Here is a 23,090-nt window from a genome sequence, read left to right as displayed (position 1 = left end):
TTAAACAACTGCAGTGTGTGCTAACTAGCTTGCAAAATTTTTGAAAAGTTAATAATCAGCTCCTGCAAACTGTTCCAAGCTGGCTCCATATACAATTGAATGTGCTAAGGCTCATATGGGACCTGAGAGAAAGAGAGCTCAGCACATATGCAGAACTTGATAGATGATAGCCATGTGACGCTTGTCATTTGTTTTATTACCCAATCTGTGGTTGTCATAGGAAGTCCAGGGGAAACATTTTAAAAGCACCTTATGAATTTAAGGTCACTTTGTTTAGTTGAGGAACACAGACTTGAGGTCTGAGTATGTGACACAGTTTGTTCATGAAATTACTGTGCTTGGCGTCAACTCTGAACTGAGACCGAGAAAAGAATGTAAAAACTCTGGGTTAAAAAGTCCATAAAAATTCTGATTTACTGCGACAACGTGTGTGATAGCAGGAAGTTGGAAGCAGCTCCTCACTAGGGCTGGGGAAGGGGGTTGTGGTGAGAGTGGTGGCTGCGGTTGGCGGTGACCACCCCGAGTACACAGTGGTGCAGCCTGTAGATGCTTCACTCCAGGAATTAAATAAAAAACAGAGTGAAATCTGGAGGATAGTAATGTTCTGTCCTCTAAGGACGTGCATGGCACACATTCGTATGCACAAAAGAACTTTCCAAATATTACAAAGACACATACATATCATCTGTGTCTGTCCTGTCCAGGCAGGAAGAGGTGACCACACACACAGTGTGTAATTAGCACCTTAATAAAAAGACTACTTACAAAAGTAGGGCAGGAGTAGGAAAAGCACCCAGGGATGGCAAGGTGCCCCAGAGCTAGGGACAGTCATGTACCCTCCACCGGGAGGGACCAACCAGGTGGAGAGAGCCCCCTGAGAAGCTCTTCCTGCGAAGGCTGTGGAGATGGCTCGTCTCCTGTCCTTCAAAGGACTTACTCCCTGGTGGTGAGGGAGTACGGGGACAGACACCCTGACCTCCCTCTCCTGCCACCTCTGGATCTCCTGAGGGAAGCACCCCTTCCCCTGTGCTCTTCATGTTGGGATCTGGTCCTCCCTTGGGCCTGTGGAGCTGCAGAGAGGATTCACTCCTTGGGTGAAAGAATGGGCTGGGCACAGGGAGGGGCCAGGCGGGGACTGTTTCATGAAGAACGAGCAGAAATGTGGGGAGGGGGGCGTGGAGAGGGTCTCAGGGGTGTTTTTAAAATCTGTGTTCGTCAAGGAAGAGGAGAAGACATAGGCAATTAGGAAAGGACAATGTTTTTTCTTGTGACAAAGAAATATATATATTGTTACAGTTTAGATCCGGGATGTCCTCCAAAGGCTCCTGTGTTGAGGGCTTGGTCCCAGCACAGCAGTGTTCAGAGACGGGGTTTTGGAAGTGATGGGTCGTGAGGGCTCTGATCTTATCCATGGAGTAATCCGCTGATGAATTCCAAGCTCAGTGGACTATTGGGAGGTGATGGGAACTGTAGTAGGAAGGTCCTAGTTGAAGGGAGTGGGCCTTTGGGGACATGGCCTTGGAGGCTATCTCCTGTCCCTAGGCATTCTCTCTCTCTGCTCCCCAGCTGCCCTGAGGTGAGCACTTGTTCCACCACGCCCTTCCACCATGATGTCCTTCCGTCTCTCCACAGAGGCAGGAACAATGACCGTGCTGTGAAACCTCTGAAACCATGAGCCAAAACCAATCATTCCTCCTTTCAGTTGTTTTTCTGTTGTCACAGCAACAAAAATCTGACTAACACATATTCATTTAAAGAAAATTGTCTGGCAGACAATACAACCAAATGCAAATGGTGGTTGTATTGGTGTAAAATTAGTTTTTTTAAAAAAATATTTACTTTTCTAATTTTTATAAGTAAACCTAAGTTATTTATGTAATAAGAATGGGTCCAATTAAAAAAAGGCAGTAATATCCTTGAAAAACATGAATAGTGGAGGGGAATGGGAGCAGGTGACATCTGAAAGTTGTGCTGTTTTTCCCTCTGTCCACCTTCCCCTCCTTCTCTCATTGACTCTTCTGTCCCTCTGCGTCCAGGTCCTGTTCATGACTTCTCTGTTTGGGGGAGCTGGAATATTGAGTCATGCGCAGTGGGCAGTCGGGGAGAGGAGATGGCCCAGGCTAGGCCGAAAACATCACGGAAACCATTAAATTGGAACCCGCCCTTGGGACTACTGTCTGCCTTCACCGGGAGGCTGAATGGGAACTGGAAAGCGATTCTTCTTGGAATTTGGTTCCTATGCCAGTTTCCTAGGGCTGCCATAACAGATGAACACGGATGGGGTGGCTAAGACAAAAACGTATTGTCTGATAGTTCAGGAGGCCAGAAGTCGGAAATGAGAGAGTCGCAGGTCAGCTCCTCCAGGGTCCGAGGAGAACCCTCCATGCCTTCCCCCCAGCTCCTGGTGGCGGTGGGCAATCCCCAGCCTCCTTGGCACCCTTGGCCCAGGGACACCATTCCACCTCTGAGCTCTGCATCATGGGGCTTCCTCCCTGGGAGCCAGTGTCTTCAGGCCTCCCTTCTCCTCCAAGTCCAGTCATTGGGGCCTCCCCTAACTAGGGCCTCCCCTAATCCAGTATGGCCTTTTAAAACTTGGTGACGGCTGCAAAGATCGTATTTCCAAATATGGTCATAGATTTACAGGTGTGGAGGGTTAGGACTTCAACTCTGTTTTTGAGTATTAAACCCACAACAGTAATATTTTTCTTTTCTTTAATAAAGAAAATCCATACTTGGGAATTTCCCTGATGATATAATCATAAATATCTTAACACTTCTTGTTGAAGTATAACACAATATGGGGAAATGCAAAAATTGCAAGCGTTCAGCTCCGGGAACCGGCACAGCATCCACAGCCACACGTCAGCACCTGCCCAATCACAGAACATGAGCTGTCCTGGAGACGTCTCCCTGTTTCCCTTCCTTGATCCTGACCTAACACCACAGCGTGGTGTGTCTACTTTTGAGCATTCAGAAAAACGCCAAGACTACCTTGTTGTGACTGGTTTCTTTCACTAGACATCATATTTGTGAGTTTCCCCCATGTCCGACGTAACCACAGTTTGTTCAATTCTGGTTGCTTGTAGAGATTACATCATGACTATTTTACAACTTCACTGCTGGTGATGATTTGGGCAACACCTCGGAGCTGTTTTTCGCTACTGCACACAGTGCTGCTAGTGATAATTTTCTACAAGCCAAGAGAGGAGCCAGTGCAAAGAGCCTGGGGCAGCTTGACTGGAGGGGGGTGAGGGAGCCAGGATGAGCGCTGGACATCCAAGGTCAGAGAGGGAGAGGTGAGTGGGATCCTGAAAGGCCCCTTAGTAGGTTTTGCTAAGGAGTCTGCGTTTCACTGTGAAAGCAACAGAAAGCCAGTGGCAGGTTTTAAACAGAGGGATGATATGATCTCATCTTTAAGAATATCCCGCTGGCTGCTCCAGGAGGCACGAGGGGTAAGAATCGAGGCCTGAGCTGGGAGCCATTTCACGAGTGTCGGAGAGGAGAAAGCCAGGGTGAAGTGGTGGAGATGGCACGACTGAGTGGATCCCAACAGGGACTGGAGACGGTGATGGGGGCGTGCTGTGGGGTGGGCTGTGCTCCATGAGGAGGGCTTTTATGAACTCAGTCTCTGGGTGCCGCCAACTGAGATGGGGGCGAACTCCGGAGCAGCCCAGGGAGAACGTGAGCATTTTAAGTATGCTTAAAATGGCTTTGATGAACTTGAAGATGACTGTCGGGAGCCCTGGTGGGGACAGGAGCAGGCTCCATGGATGCAGGGGATGTCTGTGCTCAGGAGAGGGACTGGTTCCAAGATGAGCACCTGGGAGTGAGTTAGTTCTCAGCCTCCCGAGAGCACCCGTGGCCATGGGCTGCAGAGATGCCAGGCGGAGTGTGGGTCAGGACAAGAGAAGGAGCCCCAGCCTGGACCCAGGGCTCTCCGGCATTCACAAACGGATCCAAACAAAAGCCAAGTCCCAGCAAAGGTGACTGGGGAAGAAGCTGGCCCTCTGTGAAGGAAGAACTTCACGGATGTTGTGAAAACCCAAGAAGACAGGGAGGAGGCGAGTAGCCAGCCCTTGACGATTGCTCTTGAGAACTGGAGTTCAATGAGGATGAAGAATTGACCCTTGGATCTGGCAGCCTGAGGTTGGTGGAACATTGGTGAGGACGGTGTGATTTGGGAGAGCTGGGGAGGCGTGAGAAGGATGCCTGGGGGAATGGAAGCCTGTTGAGAGTGTTTTGAAGACAGACCTGGAGCGAGGAAGTAGCTGTGAGCTCTGGGAGGTGATATGTCATACAGCACATCACCTGGGACATCCACACCAGCCTCCCCAGCCACCAGGCTGCTGCTCCCCCTCATTCGCATTTGAATCCTCAGTGCTTGGTACAGCCTGCCTGGTACATAATAGATGCTCACTAAATTGTTAAAATAATGCTTCTTAAATGAAATCCTCTGACAGACCAGCAGGTGCTGCACACATAGCCTTGGGGGACACCACTTAAGCTTTCATTGTCTCTCATCTTTTAAACAGGAAAATTGCAAAGTGGAGAGAACAATCTCAACCTCACAGTGTTATTGTGAAGAGGAAATTAAATACCCAATGTGAGAATCAGTGGCTCACCACACAAACATGAGTTAGAGCCCTTGTGAGCAGATGACAGAGAAGCCACCAGACTCCAGCTCTCTGAGACACCTGGCACATTGTCCCCTGAAATTTCACTTGCAAAATCAATTCAAATTGGCTTCCATACAGACACTTCCTCATGAACTGAAAGTCAGCCAAAAGACGCCGAACAAAGAGCCGCAGTCTTTGTTGGCATCTCAAACGACAAGGCCATGTTCACCCGAGAGGCTGGTTTGAGGATCAACCTTCTCAAAAGAGGTCTTTATGCACCACCTGGGAAGTTCTAGCAGGAAGAATTTTATTAATAGGGGGGCTACAAAGTGAAGGGGTTTACCAAGTCCATTAAAACCCGAAACTTACAGATGAACTTGAGGCGTACGATGGGTGGCATTAGAAGGCTGGTTTGCTGAGAAAGTGGTAGGACTTCCTAACCATCCCCGTTAATCATCAAAACAGGCAATTACGAGGCTCTACTCTCCTCAGCTAAAAGTGATGAAAACCAAGATTCAGAGAATGGCCTGCTTAGGGGTGCACTGTATTCAACGGCAGAGCCAGGAATTCAAGCTCAGGCGGGGCTGACTCCAAGCCCCGACTAGAGGCAGGGTTGGGTGTGACGATTCGTTGGGGGCCAGAGCTTTGTCCTTTGTTCTAGCCCTGGGCTGGCTCCTCCCAGCCCCCTGCGCACAGGAACGTCTGTGGGCATCCGAGGGCCTCCCTGTCCCTGCCCTGGTCTGGGGCTAGGGTGTCTCGCCTTCCTTTTCTCTGCAGAGTGAGGACGGTCAGCTATGTGTCTGGGAGCCAAGGACAGTGAGCAAGGGCTCAGAGCGGTTTTGCTGCGCGGGTAAGGAGGGGCCTTGCTCTGTGGAAGCCCCCAGTGCCAGGGGATGGATTTAGCTGCCCTCCCTGGTTGGCTGCGGGGGAGGCGGGGGGTCCTGTCAGTCAGAGATGCAGGCTTAGCTCCAAAAGGGCTTTTGTCTGAGGCCGGGCCTCAGGCCAGAGTGACATTCTTTGGTGGAGGCTGCCAGGCCCCCACTGAGCAGGGCACCTGCGGGACAGGCAGGGAAGGGGCGAGGGGCAGTCTCTCTTCCAGAGAAGAGAGAGCCTGGTGGCGGAATCTGCTGTTTGGGGGCCCCTGGGGGTTGGGGCCATGCGGGCAGGCGCTTCAGGCTTGAGAAGGACGCCAAGGCCCAGGCTGCCCAGAGCTGCGGACTATTAACGTTTCAGCTTCTGTCATGTCTGATAAAAATCCCCAGAAGATGAAAGAAATCTCTCCTTGGACTGGATTCCTAGAATCCTAAGATCACAGACTCCCCAACGCGAGAGACCTTGGAGGTCTCTGCTGCGGCTCCCACACAGTGTGCCCGTCACCTGTGCTGGGTACTGTCGGTGCCCGCCCTGGCCCCTTGGCAGGTAGGCACCCCCCTGCCCCGTGCTGTGAGTGGCAGCTGCCTGCTCAGCTGACAGCTGCCCCCTTCTCTGGCAAATTTCCCTCAGATTCAGGAGCCGACTCTCCAGCCCTGCAACCTGGAAGGGTCTCCGTTGCAGACTATGGCTGACAGGGAGGCCCCAAGGAGCTACCTCCTGGGCAGTGTCCACGCCCCAGGGCCCTGGCCCAGGCTGAGGCCAGTCTCTGACTGACACCACCTCTGTCCTTACTGCCTCCCTTGCGGGTTCTGCTTTTCTCTCTCCCCTCCTTCCAAAAGTTCTTCCTCAGTAAATCCCTTGTACAAGAATCCTATTAGGTTCTACTTCTCCAAAGCCTGACCTTGGATGCCCTTCATTTCTGTCCACAATTATTGAGTGCTTCCCATGTTCCAGAAGTGTTTGGGGTGCCGGGAGCCAGTCAGCATGACTTTTCCCTCAGTGAGCTTAGAGTCTAGTCGGAGAAGACAAATACGTAACTATCATAAAAATCCAATTGTGATTAATATTATGTGTCATGGATATGAAAGTGTGAGGAAGGGTAACTGGAAGGTTCTAGTAGGTCTCTGAACTCCACCTCTGTTCTTCTTTACCCTGCTTTCTGATGCTGGGGCTGGGACTCTGCAAATTCCTCCTGTAGGTGCCCTTGCTAACTGTCTTTTTGTTAAGTTCAGCTCAGGGGACACTAGGAGGAGACCAGCGGGCAGAAGGAGGGCAGAAGGAGCTCACTTCCTGTTTCCTCTTGTTCTTGCCAACTTCACCACAGCTGGGTGGGGCCCCCTTCTCCGATGACTGAGCACCAGCTCCACCATGACCCATTCCCAGGAGCAGCAGATGGCTGCAGTAGCCCTACATGGCCTCTTCGGCTGACCAGCAGTAACCTAAACCCCTAGGTTCTGGGAGCTTCCCTTCTTTCCTGTGTTTCCTAATCCTAGGTTTGGTTACTCTATCCCTGAACTAGTTACTATTGTCCCTGTGTTACCTCGTTGTCTCTTTTTGCTCAATATGACAGGAACTGTATGATCAAGCCCCTGTATTAAACTCCCTCCCATTGAAATGCCTAGTGTGTTCCTACAGCCCGCTCTGGGGTGTATGAACTCTCCCATACACGGAGAGTTCAGCCTGGACCAGTGGGTCAGCAAAGGCATCTCTGAAGAAATGCATTGAGATCTCAGATCTGAGGATCAGTGTGAGTGTATCTGGGAGGGTGTTTGGAAGAAAGAAACACAGAGGAAGCTAAATACAAAGTCTCTGAAGTACAATCAGAGGCAGCCCATGTGGTCAAAGTGCTGTAGAAAAATATAGGGAGGTAAGTAAAGGGCACATTGTGCAGAACCTTGAGAAGACAGGGAGCCACTGCAGAGTGTAAATCTGGACAAGGACACGAATAACTGTAACGAGAAGGATCAAGGGTGGTCATCTTCCCATTTCTGCTACCTACACCCTTCTGGTGTCGAAGAGTCCTCATGTCCTGTCTTCTCCATTGCTAGAATTCTTTCCTTCAGAAATGGTGCAGCCACTGTGAATGGATAATTATGAATGTAATGCATTCCACTATTGTCATGTATGAAATAAATTATAATAATAATAAAAAAGTGCAGCCAAAGCTCTAGTTATGCACATTCAGCTATGGTATAAATTTTAAAAAGGGGGAAAATGTCCCCCATCAGAGTAGATGTAACTCATCGCATGGTTTGTTGAAAGGAAACATCTTTATATGATGAATAAATCCCGCTTCCTCTGGCAAAGCCCCAGCCAGAGTCAGACCTGAGCTCCAGTGTCACCTCCACTTCCTGTCGTGAGCATGTGACCTAGCTCCTCAGAGTTCCTGTTGCCTCATTGGAAAACTGGGGATAGCAACATGTGTGCCCAAGGACTCTTGGGATTGGGTACCCTTAGGTCCTGTTTGCCTAGCAACCAGCTCAGTGACTGTGCCCAGCAGGCTCTAAAAGAAAGATCAAAATTTTGATGGTTGGTAAGCCTTGCCAACTGTCCACTTCAGCAGAGTTCCTCAAAAGCTGATCGAATCCCTCTTGCACATGAGATTACTGAACCATTTGACATTCACTCATGCTCTTTGGGATGGTTTTATTTAGATGCTCTTGTTGGCTTTCTGGGTCATATCCTGAGTTGTCCCCACCCCGAATCCCAAGGCACAAGCCTCTGCTCTTCTAGGTTCCCCAACGATCCAGCCACCCGATGGCTTTCCTGACATGGCAGCTGGCTCTGACGCAAGCCGATGGGGTTTTCAGGCTTGAGAGAGCTCGTGTTTCCACAAGTTGGCTTAACAGGGACACAGGAAGCAAATGTCCCTGTGTGTCATTATTTGTCATGGTGGGATTACACATTAGGGCCACTTCCTTCTTAACCACACAACACATGTAGAGAAAAAATGGCTTGGACAGCAAACAGCACTCTCCTGTCCCTGCTGGGCAGGACAACGGGAGTCAGCTGCCCACCATTTGTCGAACCTGGACATTCTGTGATGTGCAGGCCTGTCCTGCCTGTGCTTACTGAATCAACGGTCAGGTTCAAAAGCATGAGCATCTTTCTTTTTTGGAGAGTGGGTGGGTATGGAGATTGAACTTAAGGGCATTTGACTCCTGAGCCACATCCCCAGCCCTATTTTGTATTTTATATAGAGACAGGGTCTCACTTGAGTTGTTTAGCACCTCTCTGTTACTGAGGCTGGCTTTGAACTCGCGATCCTCCTGCCTCAGCCTTCTGAGCCTCTGGGATGATGGATGTGCACCACTGTGCCTAGAGCATGAGCATCTTTCTGTTTGTTCATTCACTTATCTGTCTAGTGTGGATCCTGTGCCGAGCACACCCATGTGCAATCTCTCTCTCTCACATCTCCATTGCCACACGGGTAGTTTGCAGAGGGTCTCGCCTGCTTTTGTACAAGCAGAGTCTGGATTCAAAGCCATGTGTCTCACTCCCAAACCAGTGTTTTAAACACAAAGGCACGCTGCTCTTATTGTCCTACAGAAGATGGACTGTTGGGCGGCACTTCCCATCTGTTTGTATCTTCCTTCCCATCAGCAATCTTATGTGTGTTTGGGGCAGGGGGTGGGGATTAGGGTGAGGCGGACACAGGTGTGTGTTTAGGAACCTGCAGCCAAACAGCTACAAGCAGCCTAGCCTCAGCCCACGATGCAGCTCTTGTAAAGAACCCAAAGCCCCCAGTTTTTTTTTTCCCCATGGCTCCTTGTGGTGTCATTCCGCCTGCAGCAGTGCTCATCCGACCAACTGAGCTCTTTAAAACAGTCACACACACCTCGCGTTGTGTTGAGTGGGAGGAAAAATGTCCATCTCTTTTGCCTCCAGGCAGTTTAGATCCTGAGCTGCAATTTTATGTCCAGGACTCCCAGGGGACCCTGTGGATCTGTTTAGGGAGAGAAAGTTGCAGATTCTTTGCAAGAGAGATCACCCCAGCCCAGGACTTCCACAAAGAATTAGGCACATCCGTCCACAGTGCCCCTCTGGCACAGCCTTTCTGCTTGGCAGGGTGTGTGAACAGTGGCCCTGTGATCTGCTCTACAGAAACCTGGAGGCAGGAAAAGCATTGCTCGGTCTGTCATCCAGCTACCCAAACTTGTGTTTTGAGAGCCTGGGCCAGGCACTCTAGGGGCCTCCCTGTCTCTGATCTTGAAGAGTCTTGGATTTCACTTAATAGGGGAAATCAGGCAAAAGAGCATCAGCAACACAAGGCTGCACCTTGCAGCAGGGGATGGGCCTGCAAGAAGGAGCATTGACCTTGGAGTTAGCACACGGGGCTTCGGGCCTGCTCTGTGCTAGCCATTCTCCTCAGTGTGGGTTCAGATCTGGGGGTGTCCAGGGCTCCCACCCTTTATGCTTCAGCCCCCTGAACCAAAGCTGGTTTGCTTCCTGTGACATGAGTTTAGACTGAACTCCAAATAATTAGGTTCTTCAGTTTGACTCTGGATCCTCTGATGGCCCTTTTGGATCTGGTGCAGGTCCCTCCTCCAGCCCTGGCCCTCCAAAGTAGTACTTGAAAAATGCAGAGATGTTTCAAAGCCGTGAGGTCTTAATGGTGCCCCTGAAATGCCTCGTCTTCCCGGTTTGGCTGTGTGGTCCAGACCTCCTGGGTGAGCACGTCTTGGTGAGCACATTTCCCTTGGGGTCATGTGGGTAAAAAGAAATGTCTTAGGCTCATTTTTTCCCAGAAGTTGACCCTGAGCCCAGGCGATTCATTAGGAAATTGCTCTCGGGAGAGATGAATAAGGAAGTGGAAGATGGGGAAGATGGGGAAGGAGGAAGGACGCTAGGCACCTCCGGGATTTCAGCCAGAGCCCAGCTCACCTGGTTCCCCTGGGAATTCAGCACAGATGGTCCCCAGTTTATGATGTTGACTTAATGATTTTTCAACTTTAAGATGGCATGAAAGCCTACCTGAAGGATCCCTCTGTTCTCACTTTGGGTATAGGAATCCATCAACCACATGAGATACTCAGAACTTTACAGGAAATAAGCTTTGGGTTAGAAGACACTGTCCAGCTGTAGGGAATGTAAATATGTTTACATTTAAGGTCGTCTAGGTTGGGCTATGAGGTTCAGTGATATGTGGTGTATTAAATGCATCTTGGATTTAGAATATTTTCAGTTGATGATGGGTTTATAGAAATGTTACTCTTTTTTAAGTTGAAGAGCATGTGCCCAAATCACACCTGAGTTGCCCCGGCTGGAGTCCAAGGAGCAGTGCCTGTGTCCCCCATACCTGTCCATTCCTGGGTAGAGGGCAATGCTGTGAACCAGGGAAAGATGCCATCAGTTAGCTGCAATGTCCACAGACGTGAGGGACAGGCCCAGGGCCAGGGAGGGCCCAACAGTGGTGACTGCAGTTCAGATTCTACTAATCCTCTCTTTAGTCCACGAAGAGATCGCTGAAAAGTTTGCAGAAAGTAGGAGAGTGGAGAATTTCACTCAGCAATGTGTCTTTGGTCAAATTCAAACAGGTGATCTCCTGTCTTCCTTCTGAATGCCGATTCCCACAGGCTCCCATGGCTCCAGGTTCCACTGCAATATCAGCCCAAAGACCACTTACATTGATCTGCACAAAAACACAGCCCAATAGGAACATTTTTGCACAGTCGTTTTTTTTCCCTAGATCTCGGCACATCTGCTTCCCTCCCGCCATTGGCCATCATTGTGAAGGTTAGAGGCCAGCGCTGCACTGAGGCTGTGTGGGATCACCTGACAGGGACTCCCTCCCTTCCCCCTTCTTTCCTCCCTCCCTCCCTCCCTTCTCTGGAAGGGACCCTCTCTCCACCTGCTGTCAAGGGCTGACCTAAGTTGCCGCCTGTCTGGATAATGAAAGCCCAGCACTTGGGCATGGAGAAATTTTAAGTTAAAAAAAAAAAAAGCCACATACATAACCCACTGGAATTTGACTCAAGTGTGGGAGGAAAATCTTTAATTTTTTTTGCTCATCAAACAAAACAACTCAAAGAAAGAGGTACAGTATCATTATATCATCAATTCCAACCCTGACCTGCAGGGGACTTTTGGCAGTATCTGGAGACGTTATTGATTGTCACAAAATGAGGGGAGGGAGGGCATGTGTGACTACGTCCAACAGCAGAGGCCACGGGTGCCACCCAGCATCCTGCAATGTGTGGCCCAGCTCCAAATGTCGACTCTGGTGAGGTTGAAACCCTCGGATATGGACTTTTATTTTGGTGTGAATTTTGCTTTGGCACTCTGTATCCAGGCCTATTTTCAATCGCTTTGATCTTTCAAAGCCCCGATGTTGAAACAGTTTTGAGCCTGATGAAGAGTAAGGCATCCTTGGAAGTGCTCTTGGATAGACTCCGGGTGCTGCTCTGTACACAGTAGCTCCCTGGGCAAGGCCAAAGCCCCGCCCTCTTATTTTTCTGAGTGCCAGCATCAGGGCGGAAACCAGTACAGCCACAGAGAGCCCCCCACCCAGAAAGAGGCCCTCAGCTTGCAATTTAATGTGCTATGATGACCATCTCGAAATTCTTTTGTCCTGGAATTTGTATTTAGATCATAAAGTTCAAGGGGACAATGAAGACTGCGAGGGGCTTGGAGTGTGGACTCAGGTGTGGTCCTGTTTCCTGCCACCCCCTACCTGGCCCACTCCTCCACCCCCACCCCCACTGCCACTGCAGGTGGCGGGGTGAATGGGAGGTGTGTGCACCGACCTATGGATGGAGAGGGAGAGAGGCCTCGTGGCTCACAAGGGGCTGTGCTCACCCCAGAAGTGTCCGTGTGCATCCTGGAGTGAGATGTTAGAGCAAATGAAAATGAAAAACATGATGAAGGACAGAGAGAGAGCGCGCACAAGAACGAGCTGGATAAAGAAAGGGAACACCTTTCTTTCCTGCTTGTTGAACGAGAGGCCCCACATTGGCATTTAGCACCGGGCCCCACAGTCCTGCAGCCAGTTGGTCTAGCAGGTCGCCACTCATCGTTCTTTCCAAGAAAAACCTTTCTGGATGAGTTTGGAGGTTCCCTTTTATCCTGGAGCCACAATGTCACCCACAGGAGGGTACCACCAAACGTCTTTTGGAAGAGGCTTCAGACCAGTCCAGATACATCAACAATGGCTAGAGAGTGCGTGTTTTCATGCCCAGGCAATTCCTAGGTTGAAATTCTAACTCCCAGAGTGGGGTGCTAGGAGGTGGGGCCTCTGGAAGGTCCTTGTGAAATAAAATGGAGGACTCATGATGTTTTTGTTTGTTTTTTGTTTTGTTTTACTTCTTACAAACATGATCATGACGTTTTTACTTAGTTATTTAATTAGTGCTCTTATTAAAGAAGCTCTCTGGCCCCTTTTGCCGTGTGAGGACACAACAGGAAGGCAGATGTCTGTCAACCAGGAAGGACCCTCACTAAACACCCCAACCTACCAGGACCTTGATGTTAGACTTCCAGCCACTAGAAGTGGGAGCAATAAATTTTGTAATTTGTGAGCCACCTGGACTATGGTGACTAGCATAGGGTGCTTCTGTGATAGTGGCACAAATGGATTAAGGTGCACATCACTGAGCTATTGAATACCAAAATTATTAAAGAAAAAAATGAAAAGGTTAGAGCAATAGAAGTTGCTGTGATTCTTTTTCACATAGTTGTACATCAGCAGGCAACTTGCTTAAATTGACCAGGCTCCTGGATCTCTTCGTTGCCTCTGGCACATCGGGCCAGGCCTTACATGCCTTATCTGACTGTCTTGCAAGCGCTTGGTGGGATGCCTAAAGATAGACAGCAGGGATGTCGCCAAGCCTGGAGGAACAGCTGTATTTTGTGCCTATCTGCTAATTAGGTTTGCATATGGCAGAATGTCGTCTGGAATTTGCTTTCCTATAACATTCCTTCTGGTAGTGAAGTTGTGGGGTGGGAGGGGAGACCTAGATTATCTACTTTCCTGTGGTCACCGAGGCCACCGATGTTTACCAGAGTCCCTGACAAGTGCCAAATGCCTGACTCTGCTTTAATCATGGCTCACTGGCAGGCAGTAGTATTTTTCTGTTTCACAGATTAGGTGCCTTGGTACAGGTTAGGAAGTTTATTCCTGGTCATGTGACCAGCAAATAGAAGGCACAAAGCTTGAGCCCAGTCCTACCTAGCCCAGAGCATGGGCTCCTCCAGTGCCCCTGTGTGTACGACCTGTCATGACTAAGCAGACCCCAAACGGCAATGCCAGTCCTTGTCCCTCAGGTGCTACAAGGACACCCAGGCAAGGGGACAGTGGGGACGGAAACCCACCCTCTGCCCTAATCAGACTTCAGCCAGAGCAAAGGGATTCAATCAAATTCATCTGCCCACTGGGACAACGATTTTGAATTCATGCAAAGGCACCCAGTAGACAAGCAGCTGTCCAGGTACAGAAGGATCACATGTTTGTTTTGCCTTCTTTGACTTCCTGCTGGTATTGTCAACCCCTGGGGACCCAGGGCCACCCATATCCAGCAGGAAAATTCTATAAAGAAGCTACAGTCTTGACCCTTAAGCCAACTGAGTATGCACTTCTTAAACTGTGGCCTGGAACCATCTGTCGGGATAATCTGGGTGACGGTCAACAGTGCAGAACTCTAGACCCTGCCCAGTTTATATACTCAGACCCTCTGGGTGGTGCCTTGGAATCTGCATTTTGACAAGTCCTCCGGGGCATTCTTAACCCCCTAACATCTTAACAATGACCCCAGCCGTCCCTGCTGCCTGCTCCACAGCCCAAGTGCAAGCCACCTCTGGCTGTCCCTCTGCCTGCCCTTCACTCCTGCACTCTTGGTGGGGGCTGGCACCTTGGGGCTTCATGACCCCTCACCAGGGCTCCTCGTCTTAGGGAGACACCTTGGCCCACAGGCTCCACTGGCTGCTCTGCACCCTTGCACACCCCCTGGAACTTGGCTTCACCCGGCCACAGAGATGCTCAGTCTTCAGTCTCTCAGCCCCTCTCTGCAACACCCTCAGAGCCCACCTTGGTCCTGAGCTCGGAGGCCCAGGGCAGAACAAACCCATGCTGCCTGGACGTCTCTGCCCCCTTCTCAGGGCACTTCCTCTGCTGAGTCTGGCCCAGGCCAGCCGCAGACTGTGGTTGGGGAAATATGGGATGCGCTGGGCTTCTGGTTTGCAGATTTTAGGAACCAGAGGGAAAACCTCAGTTCTCACATGTGAGTCATTCAGAGTATAATTCCAGCTGAAAATGCCTTTTGCAAAAAGCAAGTTACAGAAGCCAACAGTAAAAGGTTGGATGTTCATTCTGTAGTGTTCAGTGTGCCACTTGGTAGCACCCGAACAAGCCTTGGGGTGAAGCATCTCTTCTCCAGGGGAAAGGATTAAACCCACACTGGTACTAAACCGTCATGGTGCTAACATGGGATTTTATAGGCTACTTACATTGTGTTTCATTGGGAGCTCATAGGAATTAATGGTTCAAGGTTACTCTACTACTGGGTACTCCTCTAAGACTTTTGTGAATCTTACTCCTTACCAACACAGGGAAGTTAAGTACTCTGCCCACAGTCGCACAGCTTGTGAGCAGCCTAGTCAGGATCTGAATCCATGCAGTCCTGCTTCAAAGTCTGTATGTTTAACCACGAAGTTATAACTGACTCATATCAACCCAGGAAGGCAGATTTTAATATCATCATTTTATATTCGAGAGACTTGAATATGAAAGAGGAAGGGACCCGTCTGGGTAAGTCACTGCCACCTTCTTAAGGTGGTGACTCTGGATGAACAGGGCACACCGCCTGGGTTTCAGTGGCCATGTTCTTAAGGCCCCGGGAGAACACCTAAGAGTTTGAGGAGGTCATGACAGCGGGTCTGGAAATCTGGATGGAAACTTCTAGGTCAGGGAAAACCCATTTCTTGCTGATTGGCTGACATTTTGTACTTTTCTGAGCATTCTATTGAGAGCAGGCTGGGTTCACACTAATGTGCATGTCTATTCAGCCAAAGCTTTGCACCAGGTACGGAAGACACTGGCAAGAAGCAGCCGCAGCTCCAATTCTTATGGCTTAGTGGAGAAGACAGGGAGACAGAGTCAGGTGGTTATGGAAAGGGCTTCTGTGCCGAGTGGAAACTATATAGAGTATTAGGGCTTGTAGAGGAGGGGTGTGGGGAATCAAGAGAGGAGGATGGTTGAATGACCACAAAGGGAGATTTTTTTTTTTTTCCTGGAGAAATGACATCTAAATCTAAAAAGTTGAAAAGCAGTCAAAAAGGGGTAGGAGGACACCAGCTTCCACCTCCTGGGTAATTCTCATGGCCCACCAATTCTCCTAGCAAGAGCAGCTAGGGAGGCTGGATTACAGATTACAACTGTTCAAACAGCAGCAGTTGTTTCAATCTCAAACAACAACTTTGAGATTAACAGTCTTTCAAATAACGCTGGGTAATTTTTTAAGAGAATGACAATAAAGGGGTACAGTCACTTCAGAAAAACTATTTGGCATCGTCTATTACAGCAAAATACATGTAGATAATATAATCCAGCAATTCTACTCAGCAGAAATGCATACATGCATTCATCCAAAACAAGACTGTGAAACAGCTGTTTCAGGGGGCTGGAGGGTAACCAAGGTAACCAGGACTTCAGAGGTCAACACAGTAGGCAAAATGGAAATATGGAGAAGTGAGCCTCTTTTTACATCACTTTCCTCTTAAGGCATTTGTAGTTTATCAGAAGGTGAGAACTGAAATTCCAAGAAACTAAGCAAAAAATTTGACAATTCCAAAGTGCCAGGGGAACTCAAGTTCTACAGAAGGAAAGGCCCTGGTCAACAGACCAGACTTTCAATAAGACCACTAAAGAGCCACGCCCCAGGAGTGAGGGCCATCAGAAATAGATCAGACCTTACAAAAACAAGCTCACCCTCGAATCATCTCCATCTCTGATCAGGGTAGGGTGCACTGGTCCTACACGAACGGCACTGAAGAAGAAAAGAATAATCGCCTCTGGAACAATGACATCATTGAGATCCTCTACAACTTCGTAAGGAAACGGCTACCTTTTAATAAAAAAAAATAGTAGATAGTCCAATAAAAGAGAACTTAAGGATCAATACAGGTGATCCAGGCTTTGAGATTAACAAACATAGTCTTTCAATTAACTCTGAGTAATTAAAAAAAAATTTGTAGTTGTAGATGGTCAGCATGCCTTTATTTTATCTGTTTGTTTTTTATGTGGTGCTGAGGACTGAACCCAGGGCCTCAAAACATGCAGGGCGAGCGCTGTGCCACTGAACTACAGCCCCAGCCCAGCTCTCAGTAATTTTTTAAGAGAATCATAGTAAGGTGGTACAATCACTTAGGGAAACTATTTGGCATCATCTATGTCAGCAAAATACTAATATAATATAATATAATAATATAATATAATATAATACAGTTATTCTACTCAGCAGAAATGCATACACGAATTCATCTAAAACAAGGCTGAGTGTGCTCACAGCAGCACCATTTTTTGAATAGCGAAAGCCTGGAAACCATCTGCTATGGTTTGAATATGTTTTGAGAGGGTCCCCCAGGGGCTCCTGTGTTGAACTTTGACCCCCATTGTGAGGTATTGAGAGGGTGGAAACTCATCTGAATGTGGTGTTTAGAGGTGCAGCCTTTAGGAGGTGATTAAGATAGGAAAAGGGCATGGGGTGGAGCCCCCAGGAATGAATCCTGGTAGCTTTAGGAAGACAGAGCAAGTGAGCTTTGGATTTTGCCAGCTCTGCCAGCAAGAAAGCCCTCACCATCCCAGCAGCTCAGGAGGCTGAAGGAGGAGGATAGAGAGTTCAAAGCCAGCCTCAGCAAAAGTGAGGCATTAAGTAACTCAGTGAGACCCTGTCTCTAAGTACACTACAAAATAGGGCTGGAGATGTGGCTCAGTGGTCGAGTGTCCCTGAGTTCAATGCCCAGTAAGCCCCCCTAAAAAAGGAAAGCCTTCACCAACCGAGGCTCCTTAACCCACAGTTCCATTCACTAGTTGGGGTAAATGAATCATAGTACGTTGAGCAAATTGCTGCCATATGCAATGACATGGATGAGTCTCACAAAAAAACATCGGACAAAAGAAAAGCATAAACTGTACAATTCCACTAAATTTAAATTTAAAGTTTAAAAATGGGCAAATTGAAACCGACCTACCTGATTTGGAGTGAAATCACCACATTGGTGGTGTGTGGGGAAGGGCAGGAGGGAGACTTCTGGAGCCTGCTGATGTTCCAATCCTGGACGGGTGCGGTGGTTACAGAGTCTGTGCACTTGGCTATTTTCATTCCAAATTCCATTAAAATGTTTCCTTTAAAAATAGAGGTGGACGGCATTCCCAGCAGGGGAGCTCGCATGAGCAAAAGACATGGAAGAGGGAATATGGCAGTGCGCAGAAAACTCTGAGTATCGTGGTGTTGCTGGATCAGGACGGTGAGGGGGCTGAGAGAAGGACTGAGGTTGAAGAGGATGCATTGGTCTGGGAGGTGATGGGAGTATTGTGTGTCACATTAAAACACTGAAACTATCGGGCTGGAGATGTGGCTCAAGTGGTAGCGAGCTCGCCTGGCATGCCTGAGGCACTAGGTTCGACTCTCAGCACCACATAAAAATAAAATAAAGATATTGTGTCCACCTAAAACTAAAAAATAAATAAATAAAAACATTGAAACTGTCTTCTGAAGATGGTTCAGAAGCACCAATGATTCTAAATAGGAGGCAACATAGGAAGATGATAAAATGTTTTTAATCCTTGTGTCAATGGGTGCAAGGGTCAAAGATAGTTGCAGAAAGACTAGATAGGATGCTCTTGCAAAAATCCAGGTGAGAGATGATGAAGATTGAATCAGGGCAGTGGTTGTAGGCATATAAAGAGAATATGACTTGAGAAATATTTAGGAGCCAGTATTAGTAAGTCTTTATTGGATGTAGGAGGTGAAGAGAAGAGGAATTCAGGATGATTCCTAAATTTGTAATGCGTGCTGGCATGACTGGTGCTTCAACCCAATGAGGCAGAGAAAATTCGGGGGTTCAGGGAAGGGGCAGAAGTCAAATTCAGTTGAGACCGTTTGGACAGGTTTACCAGACAAGCCTGTGCTCAAGTCAAGGGACATTCTTTCGGAGTTATTTTGGGGTCTCCTATTTCCTGGGATTGTGACCAATTTAAATGCCAGGTCTCTGATGTTCTCTACAGTTACTGTTTGATTTTCTTGCCTTTTCTGGTCATAGTGCACATTCAAGACACAAAGCCGTGGTTGTCAGCGGCAGATCCAGCAGCCCCGGGGCCCTGGGGTCTGAGACTCCTCTGCGGCTCTTAGACAGAGGCCGTCTTATATGCACTATCTATTTCAGTCATTTTTATGAGTGCTGTGGAATATTTTCAAGCTATCCCTTTTAAGCATTATCTCTTGGCAGTTAAGAAAATAGATCCATTGCAAGCGCTGGAGTTTCTGAAAAGGGGTTTAAAAATAGCTCAGGGCGCTGGACAGCTGCAGCTATTGGGAAATCGAGCCCTTTGCTTGCACTTTTGCCGGTTTCCATTTCAACCTTGCAGCTGGAAATCAGTAGCTCTTCCTCAGCTGGGAGCAGACGCAAAGGAGGAAGGCTTGGAGCAGAGCCTTTCCTCACTTGGGGTCACCCTTGACAATCTGCATGCGGAGAGGCATCTGGGCTACTGGGAGGGGGCACATCAAACTGCTGGGTTTGAAAAAGCTGATCCAATGTATCTTTATATTTGGAAATTAAAAGAATGAGCCTGTTAAGTTTTGTCATGCAAATTATGAGAAGCAAATTGGATAAAATCCCTTTGGCTGGCAGGGATAGGCAGAGAGCACAAGGATGGGTAACAATGCCTACGCGCATTGTTTCACGGGACCTATGGCAATGCCAGGAAGTGGTTGTTACTGCCTTTCTTATCTTACAATTCTGAAAACCCAGGAGGGCAATTGTTGAGGGACATTCCCAGGTCACAGAGCTAGAGAGCGGAGGAGGTGAGCTTAAAACACAGTCAGACCTCTTTCTTAGCTAGAGCAGAACTGACCCTGCTTTATTACTGGGGAAGAGGGGAGGGGGTGCATGAGATTTTGATATTTCTCAAAAGGGAGAAATATCCAGGAACAGATAGGCACAAATCTCTATTCTAAAGCATAGCTCTAACCATGTTTCCACTCTAAGTTTTTGCTAAGTAAATAAGTGATAGTGTTTTTGTTGTTGTTGTTGTTGTTGTTGTTGTTGTTTTTGGTACTGGGGATTAAACTCAGGAGCACTCAACTACTGAGCCATATCCCCAGTCCTATTTTGTATTGTATTTAGAGACAGGGTCTCGCTGAGTTACTTAGCACCTCACCATTACTGAGGCTGGCTTTGAACTTGTGATCCTCCTGCCTTAGCCTCCCGAGCCACTGGGATTACAACTGTGCGCCACCATGCCCAGCAAGTGATAGCATTTTAAACAAATGAAGGAAAACCCTTAGCTCTGAGATACCATTTCTTTACCTGGAAGATGGATGATAAAATATTTTGGCCATCTTCACAGAATTTCCTGTGAATATCTAATAAGAGAATAAATTATTTGTGGTGGTTAAATACCCCAGAAATTTGTTCAGAAGGTAATTTAGTCAATGGTTACTCAGCACATAGAAGCCAGGTATTGTTCTAGATGTTGGGGATCTATGAGTGAGTGACTCAAGGAAACAAACACCTTGCTGTGTTCTGCTGGGGGAGAGGGAAAATAAACAGGAGCCTAATACGGGGGTAAAAATCCCCAAGTATACTGTTGTGATAGACACTTGCCCCTCGGTACCTGTGGGGCATTTGTTGTATGACCTTCTCACAGGTATCCAAATCCACAAATGCTAAACACCTGATATAAAATGGTGTATTTGCATACAACGTACACACATCCTTCCATATATTTAAATCATCTCTACATTACTTATAATACCTGAGACAATGTAAATGCCATATAAATAGTTATACTGCATTTTCTATTTTTAGTATTGAGAATTGAAACTGGGGCCTCAGGCATGCTGAGCGCGTGCTGGACTACTGAGCTACACCCAACCCCTGTGCTGTGTTTTTTTTTAGAGAATAATGACTAGGAAAAAATTCTGTACGTATCCAGTACAGATGCAATATTTAAAAATATACTTTCAACCTGTGTTGATTGGATCTGAGCTTTGGAATCTGTGGCTATGGAAGGCCAGTGGTGATAAGGGGCTTTGGGAAAGCAAAGACAAAAAGCTGAGCAGCGTAAGGATGACCGGAGGTAGGATGAGCTGGAATTTAAAATCAGGCGCTTAGCACAGGCCTCACTGAAAAGTGACATCATAGGGACATTTTAAGGTGAAGGAGCTGGCTCTGTAACACAGGGTGAAGGGTGTGACAGGTAGTGAGCAGAAAGACCCCTGCTGGGTCCCAGGCCAGTAAGGCCAGTCCCCGGAGCAGGGGAGCCAGGGGAACATTGGGGAGGAGCCTCGGAGGCTCAGGCCTGGTGTGGCCTTAGACCCTCACTCTGTAAGAGATGGGGACCACCGGAGAGTGTGACATGACCTGGCACCCATAAAGGGGATCCTGCTGGCTGGTGTGTTGAGAAGGGACGTAGAAGATGATTCTAGAAGAGGGATATGAGGCCAGCTAGCAGGCTATTTCAGCCATCCAGAAGTGGAGCTGGAAGTTGTCGCCTTCTGAATACATTCTGAAGAAAGAGCCAATTTGTAATGCTGAGAGTGTGCTCCGCCCCAGGTGAAGGAAGTGCACTCAACGGTGCCAAACACTGTGGCAGGTCTTGTCACTTGAGGGCTGCCACTGCCCTGAGAGGGGCCCGTAGAGGTCACTGCAACCTTGTCAAGAGCGGCCCGGAGCAGTGGGTGTGCAGGCTGACTGGAGTGGGCTGGGGGACGCAGATTGCTTAGCCTGCTGCTCCATGGCTCTCTCATAATTAAGCTTTGAACTTGGCAGTGACCACGTGGAAGCTCCCTTTACATCTGCTTGTCACATTGGTGAGTACCTCTGGCCATTATTTTGTTTGCTGGCCCCACGTCCTTTGAACAAATGTATCTGGTCACAAAACAAAGGCATGTATGACAAGAATAATAAGAGATTTCGTGACACTCACCCAACCTTGAGGCCTGGATATCCCAACGATCGATCGTGAACCTGGGGTGGTGGTGCAGCTCTCTACATTTCCTGACTTAAAAGATGATCTCAATTGCTTTGTGTAACAATGTAAAAGTTCTGTGCATTGTTTTGTATAAAACATTAAGGCTTGTGGCCATATCAGGCCTCACAGGGACGGAAGGCACATTAATGACAAAAATGTTTGTCTGCTTATTATTTTCAGCATAAAGACACCCTCCCTGTTTTGCTGTGTGTGCACTATAATCTGCATGTACACTTCCACGGGCAGCAATGCTTTCCCTGCATGAATCCTAGGATCTACGGCAATGCCATGAAGGGCCATTTGGGCTTTAGGGGACCACTGATGTTTCTAGAGGGTTCTGTGAGGACCCTGGGTCTCTGGGAAAATCACCCATGTGTGGTTTTTTAGGGGAATCGGGTCCCACGTCACTGTGCCCACACCCCTACAGCCCCATTTTCTTTGCCATGACTGTGAATGGTATGGTGTTTTTCATTTCATTTTCCCATGTTCCTGTTTCAATATAGAATGCCTTTGATTTTTCTGTGTCCATTACAAATTTGCAACCTTTCTGAACTTACTTCTTAGCTCTGGGAGATTTTTTTGTCTTTTAGATTCTTTGGAGTTCTCTGGCCAATGATTAGGCCATCAGCAATGAGGAGCCATTCGAATCCTTCTAATATGTCCGTACGATATTTCTCCCCTTACCTTATGGTGCTAGCTAGAGTTTCCAGCACTAGGTTGTAAGACGTTGAAAGCAGGCTTCCTTTTCTTGTGCGTCCCACACCATGATGTGAAACACGATGAAGTCAGACCTCTGTCCCTCTCCTGCTCCTGAGCTGGGAGCCCAAGTCCCCACTCCCGTGGAGGCACAAGGGCAGGGGACCTGGCTGAGGTCGAGTCAGGGCACCTTCTCCTGGTTCTCAGGTCCCTGCAGGCCTAACATTTAGTGACTGTGGAGCAACTATTTTGTAGGAGCTGGCGGGTCCCCTTTATTCAGCAAAAGGAAGGGATGGAGGTTATCGGGGCTGAGTAGTCAGATGCCAGCGGAGAAAACACAGACTCGGGAAGCAACTTTAAGTGAATTTCAGGGCCCCATCCTGTGATCTCCAGGGGTGACTAATGTGCGTGTTTGTGATTTGCTGAGCATTTTTGTGTCAGGAGCAGTACAGCTCACTTAAGCTCACCAGGCAGTCACCTCTGTTAACCCCACTGCACAATAAGGAATTTGTCTCAGAGAGGCTAAGGGACCTGCCAAGGGTCAAAGAGCTGGCAAGCAGGAGAGGTCTGTCCTGTCTTCACCGTACCCCACGACGTCAGTCGGCGTGGGCTGCCATACGAAGCGTGGCAAACTGAGTGACTTATTGTCTCTCTGTTCTGGAGGCCCCAGATGAGGTGTCAGAGGGTGGGTTCCTTCTGAGGGCTGTGAGCCTCTCTCC

General features: G+C 48.3%; 1 long non-coding RNA gene across 1 annotated transcript; it reads left to right on the top strand.

Moving 5' to 3' along the window:
- The first annotated feature begins 5,315 nt into the window (after window positions 1–5,315).
- Window positions 5,316–12,761, top strand: LOC144365418 (uncharacterized). The gene is made up of 2 exons (XR_013423824.1): window positions 5,316–5,466; window positions 11,027–12,761. It is a non-coding gene; the product is annotated as an uncharacterized LOC144365418 (long non-coding RNA).
- The last annotated feature ends 10,329 nt before the right edge of the window (window positions 12,762–23,090 follow it).

Source organism: Ictidomys tridecemlineatus, chromosome 7 (genome assembly GCF_052094955.1).
Source record: "Ictidomys tridecemlineatus isolate mIctTri1 chromosome 7, mIctTri1.hap1, whole genome shotgun sequence".
Classification (NCBI taxonomy): Eukaryota; Metazoa; Chordata; class Mammalia; order Rodentia; family Sciuridae; genus Ictidomys; species Ictidomys tridecemlineatus.
Note: the sequence above shows the minus strand (reverse complement) of the source record. Positions and strands in the feature narration are given on the sequence as shown.